The following is a 23198-nucleotide window of genomic DNA, read 5'->3' as shown; positions in this document are numbered from 1 at the left end:
ACTAAACTTGTAAAAGCCCTCCGAAGTGGAGATGGATGCAAGTAGTATGCCATGGGAGTGGTTTTGATGTGAGGAAGACCTATATGCTATCATTCTAAATTATTCATGGGGAAATTCTCAACTATCTTTCCTATGATAAGGAGCTTTGTGACCTAGTATAAGCTAATTAAAAGTGGAAACACTATTTGATGAGAAATGAGACTATCATCCACATAGATCACTAGTCGCTATAGTTTTTCTAGGCCCAAAGTAAGCTACAACAAACCAGACATTACAAGTGGATGGGGTTCTTACAAAAGTTTCATTTAGTCATCAAGTAAAAGAGGGGTAATACAAACAAGTCGGTAGACTTACTTTCAAGGCCACCCACATTGAAAATTACAACTTTGGGAACTATGATGCACATGGAGCCTTTCACCCATGATTCATACAAGGAGGCATACATAGAAGATGAGGAATTCTAGGAGGTGTTTGAGTAACTACAAGGCTAGATTCATGTAGAAGATGGTGTAAGGAAAGTTGACTATCATCACTAGAATAGGTTACTCTACTGACTGGACAAAATTTATTTTCCTAAAGGTGAGCGCTTGTAGCTAACCTGAGAGGCTCACGCATCTAATATTGCAAGGCATTTTTGTGTTGGGAAAATAGTTTCCAACTTACAAAGGTATGTAAATTATCCTAGAATGCATGAAGATGTAGCATGGTACATTAGAGGTGTTGGAACTTATGTCAAAACCTTAAGTTATGTTGGTTCATCACACCTCTAATATAGACATTCAATCGAGTTTCCTAGCAAAGCAATCGACGAGACAATCGACTAGACAACCAATTAGTTGGTTAGCAGAGTAGTTGATGACACAATCTATTAGTCAACATGTAGAGCAGTCGATAAAGTGATCAAATGGACAATCATTGCAATAAATCATGGAGCAGTCAACTAAACAATCATCTAGATGGTTGATGGGTTGATTCATGGTAGGATTGACTGAATGGTCAATGATAGTTTAATTAAATGATTGGATGGACTGGGATAATTGACTATGCTAATGAAACATTACAAATTTGTTAGAATCAGTTATAACCATGGACCATTATTTTTGGACCAAATCTTCTCTAATTTAATGAAGTTTGCTAGATTATATGAGTATAAATAAAGACTCTATGGGTCAATTGTCATGTGTGTAATGTGTTTTGCTTATCATGCATTGTCCTATTTTGATCATATTGTTTTGTTCTTAAGTGACATAACAGTGTCTCTAGACACCACCAATCATTTTGTAATACCTTTGTTCTTCTTTTTTGGTTCTTATAAGCTTTGTCAATCTCTAGGCTACACCCTTTTCCTAACATGGGAGCAAAGATCATGGTTATAATCTAGCCCTATTATCCTCAAATCTTGATGACTCTTATCTATATTGATTTGACTCTAAGCTACTAACTTGACAATGCTAACCCACTTAAGACCATATCTATAAAACATTTGAAGATGGATTCCAAGATCGATCCTCTTATTTTGAATGGGCTTAATTATGCTATTTAGGCATGAGATGCGGAGACTTTGCTAAAAAGTAAAAGGCTTTAGCAGTATACAAAGATTGTGATTCTAGATCCAAAGGAAAAAAAATGAGATCGTTGAAGTCATTATGACCTACATTTCTTGAGAGATTTGTTTTCATACAAGTGGGGTCGATTAATGTCCTCATGAAGTCTAGAAGAACTTGAAGATATTGTTTGATAAAGTTGATGAAAGCCTAGATATATAAATAGAGAAAGAGTTGACCTTTCTTGATCCCCATCCCTGTGAAATCATTGAGGACTATTTGGCTCATGTTAAAGAGTTACAAGTGAGATTAGGGGAATGTGGGAAGATTTATTTAAAGAAAGATGGTCATCTCATTGAACTAATCTTGATTAACTGAGAACACCCTATGATGTGTTATGTTCCAACTTTCATACCAATTTAAGATCATGTTGGACCAAGGGGAGTGAATTAGTGTGAGAGAAATTTAACCATTTCATAACTTTCATAAATGAACAATTATGTACAAATGCATCATAACCATTTGCAACATATCAATAAACAAAGCAATGCATCATGAAACTATCATCACATCAGTAAGAAGTCATCACAAACACAAGGAGACACGAGCTTTTACATGGAAACCCATATGAGAGAGAACCACAAATTATTATTCTTCATATGCTTCAATTCATTACATAAATTTGCAGGCTCTGACTTGTTGTAGCCACCGACCCCCAAGATATGCAAGCTACTACTTGCAGTAGGATACAACCTGATTGAGGCACCAGCCTCGAAAGTATGTAAGTAATTTCTGATTGTAGGCTACAACCTGATTGAGGCACTAGCCTCGAAAGTATGTAAGTAATTTCTCATTGTAGGCTACAACTTGATTGAGGCACTAGACTCGAAAGTATGTAAGTAATTTCTCATTGTAGGCTACAACCTGATTGAGGCACTAACCTCAATGATGAGCAAGCTCCTACCTACTCTAGGCTCCAACCTTGTTGAGGCACTAACCTCGATGATGATCAAGTGCTAACTTGCTCTAGGCTCTAACTTGATTGAGGCTCCTAACCTTAGTGGAGGCACCTGCCTCCTTCTTCAACTCCTTATGGACCTCTTTTCAAAATATTTCAACTGGATCCACCATCATCTACTATAGTTGTTTATTAAAAAGAAAAATAGTCACAACCTACAATCATTGTTACCACCATCACTGTCACAACCAACAACCACTATCATTATCATCACAACCTACGCATATTTTCATTGCCATCACTGCCATTGTAACCAGCAAACATTGTTACTGCAAACACTACCACTCATTGTCATATCAATCACTATCACTAGTTATCATACTACTTTCCAACTAGTTCATTGATCTAGTTATGCAAACTCCTTCTTGGAACCTGTTCTCACCATATATCAAAAACCTCTACAACCAACTCGTATAACCTCAAAATATGAAAAAATATATTTCGGTCATCAAATATACATCAATGAGGATTTTCATGCCTTCAAAAGCATCCACCTCTGAGCTCTGAATCTTCTGAAATCCAATTTGGATCAACAATGAGCTTAGAAACCCATAAAAACATACAAAACTATATATTAAAACAAAGGTTCTACAATTTTCATTTTTCCGTGCATGTTTTTATAAATTTCCACTTTCCAACATTGCTGCTACAAAATGTACACCACCAATTGGTCAAGCATTTGACATAATGGTTTTCAATAATATAAAAATAATCTGACCTAATTAATGTCGAGACTCGAACTAGAGTCTCGGCCAATCCATACTTGGCGTCGGACCAAACGAACTACATGATGATCCTTATAAACCAATTCATCTAACGTTGTATTGAATGTGACTCAGAACCAAAGGGAGGGTATGGACCCACTTTACTTTCCAACACCATCACGTCATGCTAGTCATTAGTCTGACATGTTGGGGGGTCGTGTGTTAATATCTACACAAGCCAATAGGAGGATGAAAACTTGGTAATATATATTATATCCACGTAGTCTAACGAGGCGGAGGAGTTTCTCGGAAAGTTATGGAAATTCCGGTCATATTTAGAGAAAATCCGACAAGAATTTTTGTAAATCCAAGTTATACTTGTTAAACTTCAAAATTTTAGGTGTCGTAGACGTTTTTGATGGTGTTGAATCCATTTCCACCATCAAAAACACGATTCAAACACTGCCTCTACAAGATTTTTGAAACTTTTTTGCCTGGATTTCAGCCACTTTTGGCCGTCCGGGCAATTCCTCCGCCTCGTTAGACAACTCCTATTATATCTCTGCCAGAGTCAGACATATGACATGAGAACATATTCAAACCACTCATAACCATGAAACCGAATCAATTGTAGTCTGCAACCATACAATGTTCCAAAACAAGATTTACCAAAGGATCATCACCATGTTTATGAACAGAAGAGCTTGTGTAAGAGGAAAACTGGTTTGCACAGCCGATATTATGACTTCACTCAGCTACAAATGTTTTGTGTGTTCGCTTGCTATCGAATTGAGTAGTTTGGGAATGCACTTATAATGTTCTACAGTCTCGGGCTTATAGAGGGTCGACTAAAGGCCCATGAATTTTTATTGTGCAATAGAGTCGACATACATTAATATATGAGCCATATAACCAAGGGCTAGGACCTACCATATGACTTTAATTTTATTTAACCATTTTTTTCTACCATATAATTGGGGTTGGCACTTACCATGTGAATAGGCTCTTTCTAATGTTCAAACTTGCTCCTTAAACTCGACACCTTGGTTCCATGTGATCAAGCTTTATGATTGTGTCCCTAGGGGTCCCTAATCATCCACATGATGATGTCAGCATGATTTCATCATGCCATGTGGCAACACGTGTCACCCATTTTTTACCTTTCTGTTAACCAAAATGTGTCATTTGTCCCTACCACATGGTAGCTCTTGGTGAGGCTACGTCAGTTTGTTGATGTCATCAAATGACATGTCGTGCCACATGTACAAGTAGCCTGTAATCTGTTTCCATGTGTTTGGGCTGCCAAATCATCACGTCAGGCTAATCTGCATGTGTCTCCTGTCAATCTGCTAATTCATCGCAATGAGCCATTCTGAGTTCACCATGTGTCTACCCAGCCATAAAGATAAGCCACTTCAAGCTTACCATGTGTTTTCCCAATCACCAAAATAAGCCACTCTGATCTCACCATGTGTCTACCCATTCGCCGAAATAAGCCACTCTGGGCTCACTATGTGTCTGCCCAATCATCAACATGAGCCACTTTGGGCTTGCCATCTGTCTGCTCAGTCACTAAAATGAGTTATTCTAGGCTCACCATGTGTCAATTTGTGGGGCCACTTTGGCAAGTTTGAAACTTTTAACTATCATACAAGTTGTTGTGTATTACATCAATCAGGTCTTCATCGAGTTGTGGCATTTGTTTGATCAGTACAAAATTTCATGTTGTTTAATGCCATTAATAGTCGTGCATGTATGCCTACTCTCCATCGTTGATATGAGCCACTGAACCATAGATATATTAGGAAGCTATGCATTGGTTAATGTATTCATGTTTTGGGTTTTGTTCAATAGTCTTTAGGTCTGTAATCACTGTTGAACTTCAAATGGCCATAACTTCTCATCTGAGACAAGTTTTTCAAAGTGGGATATACCATTGGAAAGGTATCGAAAATCCCTATGAAACCATGTCATTTGTAAAATCATTAGCACATCATAATATGTTTAAAAAAAACAAAAAACAAAAAAAAAAAAAAAAAAACAAAAAAAAAAACAAAAACAAAACAAAACAAAACAAAAAAAAACAAAAAAAAAAAAACAAAAAAACAAAACAAAACAAAACAAAAAACAAAAAAGCAAAAAACAAAAAAAAAAACAAAACAAAACAAAAACAAAAACAAAAAACAAAAAACAAAACAAAAAAAACAAAAACAAAAACAAAACAAAACAAAACAAAAACAAACAAACTCATTTTAGTCATTTGATGAGGGTACATGAAATATCCATTTGTTATATTGCTTCCTTTGCCTTAAGAGAAATGCAGTTGTTGTCTCAGACATCCCCTTTGAGATCAATGACATATTTCTACCAACAGTGAAAACTCTATGTGCGACAGACCATGTCAAGAAAATGGTAATTATTATACCTTTTATATTCTCCATGATCTATTGATCAAGGATCAACAAAGGTTGTTGATGAAGGAAATCTTGGTGGTAAGAATCAGGCTCACATGCTTAAGGGGAAAAGTTAAACAAAATTGCAGGGAAAGGCATCCTGTTGATACCCCTGGAAACCGACAAGAATGTCTCAACCAAAAATCTAAAGGGAAGACTAGTGATTTGATGTCCACCAAGAAGAATCAAAAGAACAAGACATGTCACTACTATGGAAAGTCTAGGAATGTTGAGAAAACATGTTAGAAGAAAAACTCCTAACTCATAAGAGAATATAAAATAACTTGAATGAGGCACATCAGCTATATATTCATCTTGTTAGTCAACCAAAATATTTACCTTCAAATTTGGAATTTCTCGATCATTGCATGCTCACACATCACATAATGATTAGGTAGTCGATTCTGATTACACTCACCATACGACAAAAGATGCTTATATGTTCTCCTCCCTGGATACTTTTGTTAAATGAAAGATTTATGTGCCATGGATAATTTCTCTCAATGTTGTTGTTAATTGTGGGATTTTAATCACATACACAAAATATCTATGTGAATATATATATATATATTTACTAGAAAAATCACTAAATAAGCATAGATAAAATTTGAATTTCTCAAGACACATGAGATGAATAACTAATGATGTATTATTATTTTACATAACCTCATTATATAACCTATCAATAAGTCCAAACAATTTGAACTAGGTTGGCATTCCCAGGGCATGCACTCAATTTAATTCAAAAGCACTTTCCCTAGTTGGTAAGTCAAAATCAGGGAGACCCAAAATTAGAAAAAAAATATAAAATGGATTGAATCAGAAGTAAGTGGAGATAGAAATTATTTATAACTAATTAATAAATCTCGCATGCAAAAAAACATCCAGTTAAACTTCAAAAATAGGAATGAAAGTGAACTAACAAGGAGAGGAGAGAGAAAATTGGTGGCTAACTACTAAAAATTACGGATGAATTGCACATTCACAACAAGGAGACCTATGCACAAGGGAATGTGAATTAATGGAGTAGAATTATCCATGTCATCCAGTTAGTGCCACACGTCATCCTAGATGTCGCCCCTTTGCTAAAAATAATCTTTCTAAAAATAGAAAACGTGCCAAATGTAGGGAATGTCTAGTAATTAATTATAAGTGGTCATATGCGCATCTAATAATGTATGGAATAGGGTATAATTATGGCCAAATTGTAGGTCATGATGAACTACTAAGTGCAATGTACCCCAACACCCCGCCCCCTTGAAGCACAACCATGAAGTATAGTAGTCAATGAGTCCTGATAATTTTTAGTCATATTAGGTAATCATGTAAAAAATAAATAAAGGGAAAGTGAGGAAATAAGGAAAAACCAATGGGAATAACCCCCCACCCTCAAAATAATACGTGTGATATCAGTTGTTAAGCAATTGTGTCCTTCACTCTTGAGAGCTCCCACAAAGTTATGAACCTTTGCTAAGTGAAAATATTGGTGAAGATATCTATAGTTTATTTATAAGAAGGATAATATTGCATTTCTATGACTCATGTATGGATTATCTCTCTAACGTAGTGCATGTGAACCCAATTGTGTTTGGTTCATTGTCTCTGTTGGGTCTTAACAAAACTTGAGTGTATATCACATCACATCAATTTAGGATGCTAAATTTTTACACCAAGCTCTGTTAAATAGTTCTACAACCAAATGGTCTAAGTGAAAATGTTCACTACATCCTTGTATTCTACCTCTACTAACGAAAGATAATTAGTTGCTTACTTCTTTCTTGACCACATATGGGACTAGAGCCAAGGGAGGGAAAAAGTCCTAATGTGGGCTTGTGATATATGTTGTCACCAACCCAATCTAATTCTATATAACCAACAATATCTAAGGAATATCCTACGACAAATTTTAAGCCATAGCTTATAGTGCCCTAGAATATCTAAGAATCCTCTTAGTTACTTTCCACTGTAGCTCATGTGGCTCCTACATGTACATAGAAATTTCTCGGTGTATATAGAGATGTCTAGTCTATATTGTATAAGGTCTAAGAGATTCCCTATCAATTATATGAATTTAGTATAGTCCACTAATGACGTAGACCCACCATCCTCTAACATTACTCTTGAAAGGAATGGAGTGTGAGTTATCTTGCAACTAGTCATCTGAAATATGTCAAGAATGTCATTGGCATATCTACACTGAGTCAATTTGATCCCATTATCATCTTGGAGGATCTCAAGACCAATGAAAAATGACAAAAATCAAATAACAATCATGGAGAACTCTAGCATGTAGAGTGATTTCACTGTTGAAATAGGAGCCATTGAACTCCCTGTAATGAGAAAAGCATCCACGTATAGAACTATAAGCATAATAGAGTTGGGTTCTTTCAAAATGTGCATATTAGGATCGGATTTACATATTTGAAAACCTTTAAAGAGAATATATGAATCTATCTTTGCATACCATGCCCTAAATGCCTACTTAAGACCATATACTGATTTCTTCAATACCCAAACTAAAGAAGGATCTTGCACATACCCCTATGGTTGCTCCATTTATGTATCCTCTTCAAGCTTTCCATGTAAGAATGCATTCTTTACATCCATGTGATATGCCTCTCATTTACCAATAGTTTCCTTAGCTAGAGATAACTTAATAGTGTCCATCTTGGCTACCATTGCAAAGGTATTAATATAGTCAATCCCATTAACCTGAGACAATCCCTTAGCTACCAAGAAATCCTTTTAATTTGAAATAGTCCCATCAGCTACACTTTTAGTCTTATAATACCACTTACATCTGACAAGTTTCATGTTGGGAGAAAGAGGTACCAATCCCCAAGTATTGTTCTCCATTGAGGAATTGTACTCCTCTCTTGTAATTTTTCCCAAGAAGGAATCCCTTCAGCCTCTGCATAGTTTTAAGGATCTGATCCAAGCATCAAATAGAAATAAATAGGTTAAGAATACTCCATGTCATTAAAACCTGCGGAGGATCCAAAAATTGTGACTTGGTTCTCCATGGATTAGCAAGATCACTAGCTACTTGAAGTGTTTGATATACCCATCAAGGTTTGTGCTCTAGATCTAAAAAATCTTACTAATATTCTAAAATATCATAATCTAAAATTTGATTAGAAATCTAATTTGGAGAATAATCACTAAGACCTAGCACAAAAATAGGTGTACATGATGAAGTAGGGTGCTCTAGAAGTGTTTGTAAGAAACCTTCTTCAAATATGGCACTCCTCTAAATGAAAAGTATTTGAAGAGGTACCTGATAACCTATATCCTTCAACCCCTTCTATATATACCACAAATATACACTCTCTCTTTGGTATTCCATAGCCTTCCTCCAATCATAGAGAATCTCGTCCCATGCCCAAAAACCAAAACCTCTGAAGTCAATAACATCTAGTTTATTCCCTATCAAGGCTTCAAAAGAATTGATTTCATTTACTATTTTATGTGGAATCATATCATTAATATAACTATCATAGTTAATTGTTTCTTCGCGTAGCTTAGGAGATAAGGATCTAGCATAAAGCATATAATTCACCATCTCTATAATGTTCTATTTTTCCTCTCTACAACTCCACTTTGTTGTGGAGTATATGTAATTGTATTTTGTAGCTATATGTCTGAATATAAACAAATATTTTGAACATTTTTTTAACATATTAACCCCCATCATCATTCCAAAGGCATTGAATCCTCTTACATATCTTATTTTCTACACGCTGCTTGGAACATTTGACATGCTCAAAGACTTCTTATTTCAACTTAAGAAAATAAACCCATTAGGGAGGAATTGTGTATTCACAAGGGAGGCCTATGCATGAGGAAATCTACATTAATCAAGTGGAATTATCCATGTCATCCTCCAGATAGTTTCTAGTAAGTTCCACATGTCATCCTTGGTGGCACCCCCAACTAAAACTAGAAAACCCTAAAAATAGAAATGTGCCAAATGATAGGCAATGTCTAGTAGTGAATGAAAAGTGGTCATATGTGCCCTAATAATTTATGGAAGAGGGTTCAATGATGGCGAGAGTGTAGTTCCTAATGCGGTCCTAATGAATTACTGAGTGCAATATACCCCAACAAACATGATGATGTTCCTTGTCAACATGCTAAGATTTTTAATTCCTATCATTTACCTAATCTAAGTGCAAATGTGTTGTAAATGTATCCACTGACATGGACTTATACGATTGTTCAGTTCTATCTAGATCAGTTATTTTTTAAGGATTTAAAACATGATGGATTGACTACCACCTACGAATTTCTAAACTCAAAGGACATACTATACAAATTTCATGATCTATTTCAACCAAGTCCTAAACTAACTACTCTCATTGCCCAAACCATGAAAGGAGCCAACTTTTCAAGGTTTGGAATTAATGGTAACACAAAAAAAATGGTTGTTAGTTTTACCAAATTCATTCCACCTAATGGAATTTGGATAGGTTATGTACTAGGAAAGCAATAACAGACTCCATTTGACTCGAGAACAATGTGGCATGCACAAGCACCACTGGAACTTATCCACAGTGATCGTTGTTGCATCAATAAGCCCCAATTGGTTGGAGAAAGATGTATTTATATCCCTTTACCAATTATTTTCTCTGGATTTACCTAGGCATATTTCTTAAAGAAAAAAAATCATGTCATTGAAAAAATCAAGGAATTTAGGGCATTGGTTGAATAGTATGTGAATCAATCGTGTGAAGAATATCTTGTCTTGTTAGGTATTCCTTGGCATTCGTATGTTCCTCATACTTTGATCCAGGTGGATATTGGTGGCCACCCACATATTCCACCTAAACGCCCCCGTCAATTTCATATGTTTCCTTGTTCATTTCAACATTACTATTTTTAGCAGTTTTTTAGGTCCTGAACTTCCGGAGCAGTTTTGACCCCCTAAATGGCGTTTTTTTGGGGTTTGCGAAAGGCTTATTGCCATAAATGAGGGCTTGCAATGAAACCTGTAGTACTCAGAGAGACCTTTCCAACAAGGTATTGTACGCACCAAATGGAGATAATATGACCAAGTTATGACCCCTGGAAGTTGGCTACTTAACTAACCCCAACGAGGCCCACAAACTCTTAGTGTTACAACTCCTGGGTTAGGGTTTTTGTTGTTTAGGGTTTTCTCATGTTTTCCAATAATAAATAGGCCCTTGAGCCTCATTGTAACACAATTCAGAGGCATGTAGCCGCCACATTTCTTCTCAAAGATAATCTACCATCGCCCTAGCTATCTTATTTCCATTCTGTTTGTAAGCATAGTTCAGTATTTTTCTATTAATTAAATGAATTGTTTTTCTATTGCATCTCTGTGTTTATGATTATATCTGTAAGTTGTTGTGTTCATGTTTAAGTTTGGATCAGTGGTATCAGAGCAGTCTTATCTTTCTCTATTTTCCTTTGCATGTCCCCAATGAGGTTAGCGTATAAGCAGTTAAGGCTTGATTTGGTTGAACCACTGCAATATCAACCTTGCAAAACCTGACGACCTCCCATGGCGGAAGAAAAGAAAGACGAGGGGGCAAGAGATCCTTTCAAAATATTGCTCTAGGAAGCCCTCAAGCGACAGAGGGACGCAATATTGGATAACTTTGCCTAGATCCTTCGACAGCTACCCATAGGTGATGCATCTTCATCCAGCAGCCACTCTAGAGGAGCTACTCCTTTCAAGGTACAAGTTAACTTCGATGTTCCCATATTCGAAGTCCTGATAGATGCAGACGTCATAGATAAATGGTTAAATCTATTGGAAGGATATTTTTCAGTTCATGACTTTTCCAATCGAGAAAATATTACTTTTGCACTTCTTAAAGTTGCCCCACACATCAAGGATTGGTAGGAAACCTTCTGTGAACAAAAGGACGAGAGTGAACCCTCATTGTTTTCCAACACACCCACTTGGAATTCTTTCGGAGATGACATCAAGGAACAATATTACCCTGTCATGAGCTATGAAGTTAAATACATAAAGTGGACCACGCTATGGTAGGGAAGGGACCAAGATGTGTCACAGTGCATAAATACTTTCCATACCCTTCACATGAAAATGGGGTATCAAGGATCTCGAGTGGAATTTGGTGCTCAAGTATCACGACTGTCTACACAAGTACATCCAAGACGAGATGGAGTTCCTGTACATTTCCTCGCTCAGCACGGCGTATCGATACGCTATCAAGATTGAGCGGAAGTTTAAACAGAAGAAGTGGGACTTTGGATTTGAGAATCCAAAGAAAGGAAAAGGCGCCCCCAAACCACAGAATAAAGGACCAATCCAAGGCGGTGCTATCTAGGACAACCCATCAAAGCCTCAGGCAAAGAACAACACCCCGAAGACCAAGAAGGACACGGGAAAATGGTGTGAGTTCCATAAGAGCTCCACTCACAATACAAATGAGTGTTGGGTCAAGCAGTCACTAGTGGCCGAGCTGAAGGCTTTTGAATCAGATGCAGGTTTTGACTCTAAATCAGAACCCGATAAGGGAACTGACTAAGGGAAGCAAATCATTGATGCGGATCCCAGTGCCACCATGGCCACCAATAAGATCCATAAGATTGAGCCTGAAGATCCAAAGGAGGGGGAACGCCTCTTCCACTCATATTTGTGGGTGAAGGGTTCTCCGCTGCATTTCATTGTCGACAACGAGAGCCAAAAGAATCTCATTTCAACAGAGATCGTGAAGAAGTTGGGCCTAAAGACTATATCACATCCACAATCGTACACCATCATGTGGCTTCACCAAGGACAAGAGCTTTGTGTCAGCTAGCAATGTCACCTTCCCTATAGCATCAAGCCCTTCATGGATGAGGTATTGTGTGACATTGCTCCTCTTGAATTTTGTGATGTATTGTTAGGACAACCATACTTGTGGAAGCAACATGGTGTATATGAGCTAGATCTCGCTCTATGATTATCACTTTGGCTAATAAGTTGTACAGGATACTGGAGGTAGCCTCGCCTACTACCATCTCCTTGATCACTGCAAAGAAATGTAGTAAGATCATTCCCCAGACTAGGAAATTTGTTTTCCTTATGATTCGCCCCCAAGGAAAGAAGAATTTTGTGGACACGACTTCCAAGAAGGGCTCCTCTACACAGCAGTAGCAGATGGATAAGGTCGTGGAGGAGTACAGAGATATTTTCGCCTCACCCACAGGGGTACCTCTGCACTGTTAGGTCAAGCACTCCATCGATTTGACCCCGGGCACGTTGCTACCTAATGGATCGATCTATCGACATTGTGTTATAGATAATGATTAGATCAAGAGGCAGATTCAGGACCTATTGCATAAAGGGCACACCAGGCCAAGCTCATCATCTTGTGGGAGCCTGATCGTATTAGTACAAAAGAAGGATGGGACTCGAAGGCTCGGTATTGACTATCGGGCACTGAACAAGATCATTGTCTTGAACAGGTACCCAATCCTGCAGATTGATGACCTTCTGGACCAGCTCAAGGGGGGGAATATTTCAGCAAGATTGACTTGAATTCAGGTTATCACCAGGTGCGTATTGAACCCTTTGATGTGTGGAAGACTGCCTTCAAATCCAAGGAGGGCCTTTTCGAATGGTTGGTCATGTCGTTTGGATTGACGAACACCCCTACAACCTTCATGATATTGATGGACAACATCTTGCGACCCTTCACCAACACATTCGTGGTGGTGTATTTAGATGACATCTTAATCTTCAGCCATAGTTGGGAAGATAACCTCCACCATATTCAACAGGTCCTTCAAACCTTGCGCCAACACAAGCTATGTGCTAACTTGGAGAAATACACCTTTGGCCTGACCAAGGTTCAATATATGGGGTACATCATTGATGATCAAGGTGTACATGTGGACCCATCCAAGATACAAGTCATTCGGGATTAGCCAGCCCCAACCACTCTAACAGAGCTCCGCAGCTTTTTGGGTCTTTCCAATTTCTACGGTAGGTTCATGTTGGGGTTCTCTCATATCACTTGGCCTTTAAGTCAAGTCATCAAGGGCGGAGTGAAAGCAAAGTTTTTTTGGTCAAAAAACTAACAATAAGAGTTTTCTGAGTTGAAGAACCTCCTATGTTCTGCACCAGTGCTCATATTACCAGACCTACAACAACCATTTGAGATTGAGATAGATGCCTTTGACTATGCTATTGGTGCGGTTCTTACTCGGCTTGGACATCAAGTGGCTTACCAAAGTGAGACACTTTTAGATACAGTCTGAAAGTACCCCACTAACGACAAAGAAATGTATTCCATTATGCAGTCCTGCCGTCAATGGAAGCATTACATTCTGGGAAAGGAAATGGTCATCCACACAGACCACCGACCTCTATAGTTCATACAGACACAAGGGAAGTTGCAGAATGATTGCCATCAGAAATGGTCCACCTTGATATTGTGTAAAATACATGGCATAATTTACAACCTTTGTGATCCGAGATCATTGACTGAAAATGTGATCAATAAAATGTTATAACAAAAAATTAGAGAAGACAATAAAATAAACGAAAGGATATAATAATAAAGGATCCTCCAAGGGATTAGTTGAACATGTAAAGGCAATGGTGGGAGGTAGGAATGTTACCAATCATAATATGGATTGTATCAATCACAATGAATCAACATTGAAAATTCTATAAGAGCCCACGCAAAATCTAGTAAGGATTGAAACCACGAGGACTAATGACATTAATATTATGTTTTTTAATTTTTTTAATAGTCAAAAAAACTATACTATAAAAAAAAAAAAAACAAAAACAAAAACAAAAACAAAAACAAAACAAAATAAACAAACAAAATAAACAAAAAAACAAAAAACAAAAAACAAAAACAATAAACAAAAAACAAAAAACAAAAAATTATCATTTCAATATCATTGTTTTAATAACATATAATTGGTTAAAATTATAACTTAATTTTATCTAAACTATTATAATTTTTCTGATAAGAATACATTTTGAGATAGTGTAAGATATATGACATAATTCATAACCCACTGGTACTCAAAATTATTAATCAAAATGATCAAGAAAGCGATATAATAAAGACATGGTTTATTTATTATATTTTTGGAATTTTTGGCTGGAATTTGATGATTTTATTGGTTAATTTTTATTTTTATTTTTATTTTTTTTTAACAGGTTTTTAAGTACATGTATCATTTTAGCACTCTAAAAAACTACAAGATACTATATTTTGGAGAGTTCACAATTCAAACTTGTTGTTCCAACAAATCCCTACCGGATTTTGAGAAACTTAAATGAAAGAATATGATGAAAAGCCCTCCAAAACCTATAACAAATAAACTATGACTATAATAAAAAGTGATAAAAAGTAACGAAATAGAAGATAAAGACAAATAATGCAATTTTGAAAAGGGAGCATGCCACCAATAATAACATAAAAGCACATTTTAACAATTACAAAACATTAACATAGAAAACTATACAATAACCAAAGTGAAATCGATAATAAATTAAAATTTTACTGTGGTCATAGGAACTAATAACTTAATTTAAGTGGGAAAACCTATCATAAACCAATTGTGAAACAAACAGTGGGGAAAACCATCACTGGATGCTATCTGCAAATGCTAGCTTACTCATCATTGTTATTCAAAAATCATGCCACTTGGAATTACCTGGTGGTGGTATGTAAGGGGGTAAACTTTCACTCCTACCAAATGCCTCAAGGTCTTGGGTTGTTAACCTGTTTCCTTACGTCCGAGGAAAATGATCTCTTAGCGAATTAGAAGCCATTTTAGGGCGTACTACAGGCCCATACTCTAACACTTACTCTATATTTTAATTTTTTATATATATTTTTTTTTAATAGTCGTAAAACCCCACACCAACAAGTGTAACATGTAACGTTGTTGCTTAGTACCTACCTCTTATGCAAAAAGTAATTGATACAAAAGTTGTTTGTTCCACTGAAGATGTCTATAACTTGTGCTTGACCCCATTGTTATAACACTAATTGAAGTATAACTAGCATAACATGATTATAATTTTTGTAATGAAAACAATATAACCTGCCTATCTACATATAAAAAAATACTAAGAAAGAGAAAGAAAGGAAGAAAAGAAAAGAAAGAAGCACGCCCACTTAATATTTGATTATATGAAATACACTTTCATATTATAATTATAATAAATTGATTAGGTGTCAGACATAAATGAGAAGTTAAGCAAGAAGTGTAAGCCAAATATACATAATCTCTAATTTGAAAAGCAAGAAAACTTTCGATAAAAATCACATCATCAGAGTTTTGTTGACGCGTTTTGAACCATCCAGTGTGGTTCATCGTCAGGACAAGATGAAGAACCAGATCTTGGCATCAAGTTAAATAGATGAAGATAAATATTTTTAGCCATTATAATATAAAATTTTGGTTTGACAAAATAAATATTATTTATTGATAAATAATATTTTAATATAAGGAAATACTTGTTAGAATATAGTTGTTAATATTGAATTAAGGAAAATAGTTAATCATCACGAAATTTTTATTGAAATGAATATCTAAAAAGAACTCAAACGAAAATGAGCTAACCATAAAGAAAGGACATTATTATTGATGTTGACGCTACTTGAACTAAAGATAAGATTTTTCAGATAATCCCATGGTGGCTTTAGTCCTCCTTACAAAAAAAAGATTTGATCTCAACACATGAAATAATGGAAATAAAAATCCCATAACTAGTATATAATGATCAATGAATGAAATGTTTCAAGGTGACCTAAAGTTCCTTTGGATTAGTGGTACAACAAAAATACAAAAAGATTTGATTATATTATATCATTAAATAAAGATGTTATGTTTTGGTTTTTCGGTGGCTTTACTCTTCGTTAAAAAGAAGATTTGATCTCAACATATGAGATAATGGAAACAAAAATCCTATAACTACTATATAATAATCAATAAATGAAATGTTTCAAATAAACCTCAAGTTCCTTTGGATTGGTGGTACCCAGAGAATAGAAAGATTTTAATAATGTTATATCATTTAATAAAAATGTTTTATTTATTTATTTATTAATTCTTAACATAATTTTAATTGTGGATTAATTCAAAAATGTTTTTCTTAAATTACAATATTTTTAATATATATTTTTATTATTATTATTATATATATATATATAAACAGTATGTATTAAATAGTTTTATTTTCCATAATATATATTTAATAATTATTTTAAATAATACATGTATTTTTTTAATTTGTTTATTTAAATTTTTTAAATGATTACTAATTTTTCCAAATAACACTCATGAATAAATATTATATTAATATACAATTTTAGAATATCAATTTATTAATTTTTATATAGATATTTTTATTATATTTCTAGAGCCTATAAATTATTGTTGATGAATACTTCTGGAGAACTATGTTGCTATCAAGGATTTTCCAAATGTTTCGGGTGAGCCCTTCGCCCATCTTAAGGACTTGAAGTTTAAATGAAGATGGGTGAAGGGTTCATCCGAAATGTTGAGCAAATCTTTAATAGCAAGACACAATGCTCCAAAAGTATTGATCAACAATATTTAATTTAAATAAAAATATTTTATTATATAATTTATTTTTTTTTAAAGGTGGTTAGAATAATTAATAACTAGGTTAGTTTTATATTTAGGTGACATGTCGTTTATTTTAACCTATAAAATACTTTGTTATTAGCTAATATATGAAAAAAAAAACTTAAAACATTTTCCATTTCTTTATAATAAAATTTCCTATATTTATTCATAAAGCAAATGAGTTCTGAAATTGAAAAAAGGTCACATGAAACGTCAAAATTTGGGACTCATACTTTAGTTGACGAAGATTTCATATTGTGAATGTGAAGACCTGGTACATCCATAATTAATGCTCTAAGCACCATCGCAACTATGCTACATGCTTTTTATAAAAACTTACAAAAATAAGGGGCTAGATAGCAAGGATCCATATGCAGCTTTAAAGCAAGATATTGTTGCGTACTCTCAACAGAGAGAAGTTCTTTTAGTGGGAGATTTCAATGCTAGAACAACAAATCATCAAGCAAGCATTCTTTGTTGCAAAGAGGATCACAATCCTCTTTGGCTCACTAAAGAGGAGAATCCCCAATGGGTGAGGTGTTCAAAAGATGACAAAGTTAGCAATCAGTTTGGAGAGGAGTTTCTTACACTGTGTGGTGCTTTCAACTTAATTATTTGCAATGGTCTAGATAGATGGAAAAGGTCTAGGAACTTCACTTGCAACACAGATAATGGGGCAAGTGTCATTCATTGTGTGATGTGTTCACAAAGCTTGATAGAAAAGATAGACGAACTTAAGATTAGAGAGCATATTTGGGACTTAAAACCAAACCATAACCCATTTTATATAAAGTTATCATGGTTAGAAGAAAGGCAACATAGGAGGAAAACCCAATGCTCTCGGAAATCACTATTAAGGGGCAAAATTCTTTTAACACAAGAAAATTGTACTATCTTCAAGACAATGTTAGAGAGATTAATTCAAAAGGATAAAGTTGGTTTCAAAAGCTTCAATAATCACGAGTTAACAAATATAATTCAAAGTGCACTTGAGAAGTGAAAAAGAGCAAAAAATAGGAAATCAAAATCAAATTGTTTTCATATAAATGCTTGGTTTGATGAGGAATGAAAAATGGCAAGGAGAACCTTGAAAAAGGCAAGCAAGGAGAAGATGAATGTAAAGTTATATAAGCATATACTAAAAAGGAAAAAAGATGAGTTCATGCAAATAAGGCGAGGAGAGTTAATATATCTAAGCAAGAATAGCCCAAAGTTTTTCCTGGCAGGAACTTCAACCAAGGAAGAAGCAAATTGAAAATAATATTACAACCAATGAATGGTTTGAATATGCAAGACAACTCTATGAGAAAGAATCAGAGGCAAAGCCTCCCCCCAGGATCAACACAACTACAAAGCTCTTCACGTTACAGGAGGTGGAGATTGGAATTAAGAAGCTAAAAACAAGAAAGGCAAAGGACTTGGTTGAACTTCAAGCAAAGTATCTAAAATGGGGAATGAACATTCTTGCACTGCACATCATGGAAATATTCAACAACATCATTCAGCACAGATTCCCAAGAGACTCGACAATTAGCCTAGAAATACCCCTTTTAAAAATGGAGACATTAATAATCATTCCAACTATAGAACCATTATGATCAATCCTTTGTTTGCAAAGCTTTTTGGCAGCATGGTAGAAAATAGAATCAGTAAGTGGGCAGAAGTAAAAGAAAAGAGGGCAAGAGGACAAGTGGTTTTTAGGCCAAAGCATTCTAAAGCAAAATACAATATCACCTAATAATGCAATATACTAAAGCAAAATACTTGATCCACTTCTACAACCAAACTTGCAGAAGATTAATCGATTTTGAGCAAGATCAAATAGAACACATATAATAGAGAATGAGAAATAAATCACACATGAACACAGAAGAATACTCTGGGGAAAGCCTCAGCTAAAAAACCCCGATCTCTGTATTATCATACAAGTGGAAATATGTCTGGATTACACAAAGCTTTAGCTCACAAGCTATCCAGCTCTCAGTACAATCCCTCAATGTTGCTCATAGACTGAATAGACACAACATATGCCTTCCTCCAATCCTCCAAGCCTCCTATTTCCTTGCGCAGTTTCTCCTGGGGTCCAATGTTGCCACCTATGTGAATTCCCACATCACACACTCATCAAAACTCAGAAATAACTGCGCAATCCTCAAGGAATGAATTCCTTCTGCATGCAAGAGATATCCTCAATGGAATATTCTTGCAACTGATAGTACATTGTCCTATCATCTGATTTCAACTGGGTCTCCGACTGAACTGACATGCATGAGTTATTTATGAGAGAATATTCAGTTATCTGAAGTGCAATAGTTACATGCATGCATGCATTAACTAACTGAACTCACAATCAGTTCCACAAATTGTTGGAACTAATCTAACTAGACTTAACTCAACTAATTGAGCTAACTAATTACAACTCAAAATACAACTCATCTTGATCACTTTAATCAAGGGATAACTTCCTCAATCAAAAGGAAAATTGTTGCATGTCTTCACATAGACTTCATGTTTGATTTTCTCCAACTAATTAACTCAAGATGAATTAATTAATTATTTTACAAACAGCTGCTAAGATCAAATTCGAATTTTAATTCTCAATTTTAGTTCAGGGACTAACTAAAATTGGAATGTATCCCGAAATGCTATTTATAGCAGTGCTATATTTAGCACTTCTATTTTTAGCATTTCTTGTTGCTATTTTCAACACTCCCTCTCAACAAGAAAGGGATTATTAGTCACCCTAATCCTGTCTCTATGGAACTCGAATTTGCATTTTGACAATGCCTTAGTCAAAATATTTGCATCCTGATCCTCGATCGAAACATACAACAACAACATGATCCTCTTCACCACACAGTCTCGAAGATGATGATATCAGATATCTATGTGCTTGGACATGTCATGAAATACTAGATTCTCAGAGAGTTTGATACAACTCTGATTATCGCAATAGATCACAATTGGATCCATCCTCTAACCAAACAATCCCACTAGAATCTTCCGCATCCAAATGGCCCCGCATGTTGCCTGACTGGCAGCCATGTATTCAACCTCTATTGAGCTAAGTGCAACTGACCTCTGTTTCCTGCTGTACCAGGAAACTGCAGTTGAACCAAGGTTGAAGATTCCTCCAGAAGTTCTCTTCCGGTCTGATGGACTCCCTGCCCAATCTGCATCTGTGAAGCCCTGAAGCTTCACTCCCTCTGTCCATCTATACCACAATCCATACTGAGATGTGCCTCTGAGGTATCTCAGCACATGCTTTGCTGCCTTCCAAAATAGCTTGGTAGGTTGAACCATAGCTTGACTCAGTCGGTTCACCGCAAAGCACAAATCTGGTCGTGTGTTGACTAGATACATCAATGAACCTACAAGCTGCCGAGAAACAGTAGCACCTACTACCTCATCTGAAGTAGCATCCTCCTTCCTCCAGTTACCAGCTAGAGGAGTCTGCATGGGATTGCACTTCTCCATGTGGAATCACCTGAGTATCTCATTGGCATACTTGCCTTGAGACACAAACACTTCCCCATCCTTCTGCCACACTATCATGCCTAGAAAGTAGTGCATAAGACCCATGTCTTTCATCTCGAACTCTCTTGCAAGGTCCTCCTTGCAAGACTTGATCAGCTGATCATCACCTGTCAAGATCATATCATCAACATAAAGAACAATGATCAATGGCTTACCTTCTACCATGATGTGGTAAAGGTTTGCATCTACTTCACTCTTGGTGAAGCCCAACCCAGTGAAATAGATGTCGATCCTAGTGTACCAAGCACGAGGTGCTTGCTTCAGTCAGCACACATGCAACTCACGATCGAAGGTCTCAAAACCTTCCAGCTTCTCAATGTACACCTCTTCCTCAATCTTCCCATTGACGAACGTAGTCTTCACATCCATCTGATGGATCTTCCAACCCATCTTAGCTAATAGTGCCAACATCGATCTGATAGATGAGTACCTTGCTATAGGAGCAAAAGTCTCATCATAGTCGATCCCCTCGACTTGTGAGAGACCACGGGCAACAAACCTTGCCTTATGTTTCTCAACACTGCCATCAGCTTCCTGCTTTACCTTGTAAAGCCATCGGGAACTCACCACTGACTTGTCCTCAGGTCTTGGGACAACATCCCAAACACAGTTTCGAACGATGGAGTCATACTCCTCCACCATTTCATCAACCCAGACTGGTTGTTGCACTGCTTCCACAAAAGAAGAAGGTTCGGTCTGTACACACTCCCCAACCAGGGCCATGTAACCAGTTTACCGCTCGGGTGACCTCCTCTGTCTGTGCCGAGAAGATGGATGTCCCACATTCTCTCGCACATCCATCATCAACCTGACAGCTTCCCATGAGCGTTTCCGCCCGTCTCTGGAAGACTCAACATGAGTGGATGTCTCCACTCTCGGATCCTCTGCATGTGGCTGCTCCGCATCAGTCTGAGGCTCCTCCTGCTTTGGAACCAAAAGTTCCTCCTCTGCATGCAACTTGAGCTCCCTCTCAAGTGATACTCGCATGGCTTTCTGCTCGTCAAACATCAAATCTCTACATACCACTGTCCTCTAACTGGTAGGCAAGAACACCTGATAGTTGTGGGGTGTATCAGTGTACCCCACAAGTATCCCCAACTCAACTATTGGATCTAGCTTCTTCCAGGCATCTTTGGTCACATGGCAATAAACCGATGATCCAAAGATCCTGAAGTGACTCACATCTGGTCTCTTCCCGGAAAAGGCTTCCATTAGTGTCTTCATTTCCAGTATACGATGCAGGCTTCTATTCTGCAAGTATGTTGTTGTATTGCATGCCTCAACCCACAAATGAAGTGGTAGGTTTTGGTCATGCAACATTGCTCGAGTTTCTCCCATAATAGATCTGTTCTTCCTTTTGGCCACCCCATTCTGCTTTGGGTTATGGGGTGCCGTCAACTCTCGTTTAATTCCTTCTGCTGCACAGAATTCCTTAAACTGTTGGGAGACATACTCTCCACCATTGTCACTACACAAGACCCTTATTTTCTTTCCAAATTCTTTCTCTGCCAAGGCTTTAAACTCACAAAACCTTGAGAAGGTCTCATCCTTCTTCTGCATAAAGTAGATCCAACATCTACGAGAAAAATCATCAATAAAAATAACACAGTACCTTTGTTTAGCGGTGGAGGCTGTAAAGAATGGTCCACACACATCTGTATGAACTTGCTCCAGGATTGCTCCATCTCTACTGTCTCGAGCCTGAAAGGAATATTTCGCATACTTACCCAAGGTACAACCTTTACATGTATCTGTCTGCTCCAGTTTTCCCTTGGGAAGTCCGGTAGAAATCTGTCGCATGATCTTCAAGGCCCCATGGTGCAAGTGTGCCAATCTTCTATGCCATAGCTCGCCAACATCTTGGCTCTGCATCAACTCTGCTTTGGAACTCAATGCAGCACAGTCGTCTACCTCCAGCTTGTAGAGATTCTTAACTCGAATCCCAATCCTCTTGGTCTGTCCAGTGCCGATATGCCTCAGGAATACCTTTCCTTTACTAAAGACTACATCATAGCCTTTGTCTTCCAGCGTAGCGACAAACACAAGATTCTTCTTCAGACCCAGTACATACTTTACATCGGTTAGGGTGAGAGGAGCTCCATGCTCCCTCTAAAACACAACTATACCTTCACCTGAAACAAGGTACTTTCCATCATCGCCCATCTTGATCCACATCTGGAGATCCTTCTCCTCCAAGGTAATGAAAAGATTCTTGTCGCCGGTCATGTGGAATGAAGCTCCACTGTCGAGGTACCAAACACATCCCACCATCAATGAAACCATGCATGCGAGGAGGAAGAAATCCAATTCGAACTGTGAGGCCAGTGCCTTACCATCTGAT

This window comes from Pinus tabuliformis, chromosome 9 (assembly GCF_031772625.1).
Source record: "Pinus tabuliformis cultivar Carrire ecotype Pingquan chromosome 9, CPIR1, whole genome shotgun sequence".
Lineage (NCBI taxonomy): Eukaryota > Viridiplantae > Streptophyta > Pinopsida > Pinales > Pinaceae > Pinus > Pinus tabuliformis.
Note: the sequence above shows the minus strand (reverse complement) of the source record.